Genomic DNA, 5084 nt, shown 5'->3' with positions numbered 1-5084 from the left:
AGGCGCCGGCCCCATATACTGAGGGTGGCGGGTTCAAACCCGGCCCAGCTGAACTGCAACCAAAAAATATCTGGGTGTTGTGGCAGGCGCCTGTAGTCCCAGCTACTCGGGAGGCTGAGGCAAGAGAATCGCTTAAGCCCAGGAGTTGGAGGTTGCTGTGAGCTGTGTGGTGCCATGGCACTCTACCAAGGGCCATAAAGTGAGACTCTGTCTCTACAAAAAAAAAAGAATGAGATAGCCAAGAAAGGTATTTAGAAAGTTATTTCTAAGGAAAGGTCAATTTAAATCATACCTCAAATACTATATTCTTTTAATTAATATTTTACCTATACAAAAATGAATCAATTGCTTTTACTATGTAATTTTGAAATATGAACTCTACTGCCTCCAATGGAAAAATCAATATTTTAATAATATTAAAGTTGGCTTGGGGCCTGAAGCTCAGTGGTTAGGGCGCTGGCCACATATACGGAGGCTGGCGGGTTCAAACCCAGCCCAGGCCCGCTAAACAACGACAGCTGCACCAAAAAAAAATAGCCAGTCATCATGGTGGGTGCCTGTAGTCCCAGCTAGGTGGGAGGCTGAGGCAAGAGAATCGCTTAAGCCTAAGAGTTTGAGGTTGTGTGAGCTGTGACACCACAGCACTCTACCCAGGGCGACATAATGAGACTGTCTCAAAAAAAAAAATCAATGTCATTTCTATAGACAGTATCAATTTTTGCACTTATGACTATTCCATTATAAACACTTAACAGTCTTAAAAACACAATTCCAGTACAAGTGTAGTTATACCAAGTACAGATAACAGAGTACAAGGAGCTCACTGGCTATGTTTACCAAATGGATAAAAAGGAAAATTGATTTTATACTGTAGGTGTATATGAATAAACAAATAAAAGTCTACCTTTTTTTCCCCTGTATTTTCTCTTAGATTTCTTTGTACAAATAACAGAACACTTCATTTTATTTACGTCAACAGGATGAATTCCTTAGAGAAGAACCGAAAAGAGCTGATTACCAACATCCAAATTGTATGCCAATTTTTTCTACTTTTATCAACTTCCTAACATTAATTTAACATAAGCAGGAAAATCTTTTCAGTAAATTGAGCCCTTGAGTCTACAAATGTTTTGAAGAACTCTGGCAAGTTACGTATACCCCGTGTTACTTTTGGTTTCCCATCTCTTCTTTGCTTCACCGGCCCCCCACCACCCCCAATGCAAGTTTCTTCCTTTTTCAAGCAACCAGTGAATTTTCAGCCTCCTTTTTGGCTTTTTTGAAGTTGTGGCAGGCAACTACTTTGACAATTTTTACACCAAGCTCTAGGGTAACTAGCTGGTGGTGGCTGAGTTCTTCGGCCTTCTCCGTATTCTACTCTTCCAGAGCCTGGCCTATTTCAAGGCCTGACTTTTCAACTTTTTTTCTTTTTAACAGGGGGTTCAAATCTATCATTGATTCCAAAATACTGAGTAAGTTCCTTCCACTGCGTTTCATTTGAGAGCTGTTCACTTTGAGTTTCCTTTTCATTCTTCAATTGACCTTTTTTGGAGTGTTTTCTACTTTTCTTTCTGAATCTTGAAGTTGAGCTTTTCTGTTCAGAATGTTTTTTATATAATTCTTGAAATGTATTCCATTTATTTAAGGACATTCCAGAAGGGCATTCTTCATACACCTTTACATTGAAATGCCTCTGTTTCAGTTTTTGAACAGTCTGTTGGGAACCTGAGGTTTCTGTTTGTCTAATGATTCCATCTTCTTTATCTTCCTGCAAGTCCAGAGTCCTCTAATGTGGCTTCACCTTCAGAATTTGACTCAGTGCTGGACAAAGCTCCTTCCCTTGGGGCTCTTAAGTCTAGTAGATGGTGCCCAGCGATGTGCAAACACAGGTAGACTATGCAGATGAAAGTTTACTGAGAAAAGAAAGCAGCTTCACCTTCCCAGGGCACAGCTTTCCCCTCGCAGGCCCAAGAGATGGAGGGAGTGCACTCTCCCCATCTCTGGGCTTGAGGGAGGCCAGGAGGTAGCAGCCCACTCCGTATCTTTTCTTAAGGTTCAAGATTGCAAGAAGGTGGCTCTGGAAAGGTAGACCTTTTCCTGTTTGGCTGCACAACCCTGGTTCTGCAGGTTCTCTGGCAGCAGCACCACACTCGTCTCTAATGGATCCCCTCCCAAGACACAGAACTAAGCGCGGTCGATTCCGGCGTAGATGTCCAGCCCGCCAACATTCCCAGTAGCAGGAGCTGCTCCCCGGGGCTCATCCGGGAGCTGTGAGACCGCCCACGCCGGTTCCTCCGCTGCCTGCCCCACGAGGCTCTCACGGACCGCAGTGTCAAAGTCCAGGCAGTAACCAGCCCGCAATAAAATTTGTGAAGCGTTTTTAAGGTATGGAAAACCACCAAAAAGAAAAGAAAACGGAAGTAATCTACAATCCCATTATCCAAACATACCTACTGTTAACACCCTAACATACTATCTTCTGTTTTTTCTTTTTAACATGCTTTTAAAATAGTTTATTCATTTATTTGTTCATTATTTGGTTAATACTCACGTACTTTTAAAAATACCTACATCTTGCCTCGGCTTCTGCAGCACAATGATTACAGTGGCAGCACATATACTGAGGCTAGATGGTTTGAACCTGGCCAGGGCCTGATAAACAGCAATGACAACGGCAACAAAACACAGCCGGGCGTTGTGGTGGGCGCCTGAAGTCCCAGCTACTTGGGAGGCTGAGGCAAGAGAATAGCTTGAGTCCAAGAGTTTGAGGTTGAGGTGAGCTGTGACACCACCACACTCTACTGAGGGCAACATAGACTCTGTAGAGACAGAGTCTCACTGTACCATCCTGGGGTAGAGTGTCATGATTTCACACGGTTCACAGCAACCTCTAACTCTTGGGCTTAGCGATTCTCTTGCCTCAGCCTCTCAAGCAGCTGGGACTACAGGAGCCTGCCACAACACCCAGCTATTTTTTTGTTGCAGTTTGGCCGGGGCTGGGTTTGAACCTGCCACCCTTGGCATATGGGGCCGGCGCCCTACTCACTGAGCCACAGGCACCTCCCAAAGAATTATTTTTAATAACATGATAAAATGGTTATGATATGATGTAAGTATTTTTTTTTTGAGACAAGAGTCTCACTATGTCTCCCTCAGTAGAGTGTCATGGTGTCACCGCTCACAGCAACCTCAAACTCTTGGACTCAAGTGATCCTCTTGCCTCAGCCTCCCTAGTAGCTGGGACTACAGGTGCCTGCCATTTTTAGATGAGGTCTTGCTCTGGCAATCCACCTGCTTCAGCTCCCCAGAGTGCTAGGATTACAGGTGTGAGCCACTGTGCCTGGCCAAAAATAATTCTTTTTTTTTTTTAGACAGAGTCTCACTGTGCCAACCTCGGTAGAGTACCGTAGCGTCATAGCTCACAGCACCCTCAGACTCCTGGGTTCAAGCCATTCTGTTGCCTCAACCTCCCAAGTAGCTGGGACTACAGGTCTCTGCCACAACGCCTAGCTATTTTTAGAGATGGGGTCTCTGGCTCAAGTTGGTCTCCAACTTCTGAGTTTAGGCAATCTGCCAGCTGGGGCTCCCAGAGTGCTGGGATTACAACAAAAATAATTGTTAAACATGGATTTTAAAGACTGCAGAGGCCGGGTGGGGTGGCTATAATCCTAGCACTCTGGGAGGCCGAGGCGGGCTGATTGCCAGAGCTTAGGAGTTCAAGACCAGCCTGAGCCAGAGCAAGATCAATCTCTTAAAAAAAATAATATCTGGGTGTTGTGGCAGACACCTGTAGTCCCAGCTACTTGGGAAGATGAGGCAAGAGGATCGCTTGAGCCTAAGAATTTGAGGCTGCTGTGAGTACTACAGGTACATGGCACAAGACCTGGCTGGCTAGTTTTCCTATTTTTAGTAGAGATGGGGTCTTACTCTTGCTCAGGTTGGTTTTGAACTCCTGAGTTCAAGCAACCCACCTGCCTCAGCCTCCCAGAGTGCTGGGATTACAGGCGTGAGCCACTGTGACCGGCTGAGACATTTTGATTTTTCATATAAAAATATATAAATATATACCATCCAGATTTGTGTTAGTACACTCCATGGTGTTCAAATAATGACGAAATCATCTAACAATGCATTTCTCAGAAAGTTTCCCTGTCATTAAGCATCATGTGACTATGACTGTATTTACATACTTAATTCTTTAAAATTTCAAATAATGCTATAATGAACATCTAAATGCATAAATATTTACTATATCTTTGTTTTTTTCCTAGTTGTAGAGTTAATGCATCAAAAAACAAAACCAAGGGGCGGCGCCTGTGGTTCAGTGGGTAGAGCGCCGGCCCCATATACCAAGGGTGGCGGGTTCAAACCTGGCCCCGGCCAAACTGCAACAAAAAATAGCCGGGTGTTGTGGTGGGTGCCTGTAGTCCCAGCTACTCGGGAGGCTGAAGCGGGAGAATCACCTAGGCCCAGGAGTTGGAGGTTGCTGTGAGCTGTGTGAGGCCACGGCACTCTACCGAGGGCCATAAAGTGAGACTCTGTCTCTACAAAAAAAAAAAAAAAAAAAACAAAACCAAGGGCAGTGCCTGTGGCTCAAAGGGGTAGGGCGCAGGCCCCATATGCTGGAGGTGGTGGGTTCAAAACCAGCCCCGGCCAAAAACTGCAAAAAAAAAAAAAAAAATAGCCTGGGATTGTGGCGGGTGCCTGTAGTCCCAGCTACTTGGGAGGCTGAGGCAAGAGAATTGCTTAAGCCCAAGAGTTTGAGGTTGCTGTGAGCTGTGATGCCATGGCACTCTACCCTGGGTGACATAGTTAGACTGTCTCAAAACAAAACAAAACAAAACAAATCCAAAAACAAATCAAGCAAACAGACACAAGCCAAGCATTTTAAGGCTCTGGAAACACTTTGCCAATTTGTTTTCCAAAAAACAAAGAACCAATTTACATTCCCATCAGAAGAGTATGGAAATACATCTCATTATACTTTCATTAATATTGAATGCTGTCATCTTGTGTTTTTTGTTGTTTTTTTTGTAGAGACAGAGTCTCACTTTATTGCCTTCAGTAGAGTGCTGTGGCGTCACACA

General features: G+C 44.4%; 1 pseudogene; it reads right to left on the bottom strand.

Annotated features, from left to right (window-relative positions):
* Window positions 1-236: 236 nt before the first annotated feature.
* LOC128568505 (protein FAM204A-like) lies at window positions 237-2258 on the bottom strand (annotated as a pseudogene).
* Window positions 2259-5084: the final 2826 nt, after the last annotated feature.

The sequence above is a fragment of the Nycticebus coucang genome, chromosome 17 (genome assembly GCF_027406575.1).
Source record: "Nycticebus coucang isolate mNycCou1 chromosome 17, mNycCou1.pri, whole genome shotgun sequence".
In the NCBI taxonomy this organism is placed as follows: Eukaryota; Metazoa; Chordata; class Mammalia; order Primates; family Lorisidae; genus Nycticebus; species Nycticebus coucang.
The sequence above is the reverse complement of the archived record's forward strand: the minus strand, read 5'-3'. Positions and strand labels throughout refer to the sequence as shown.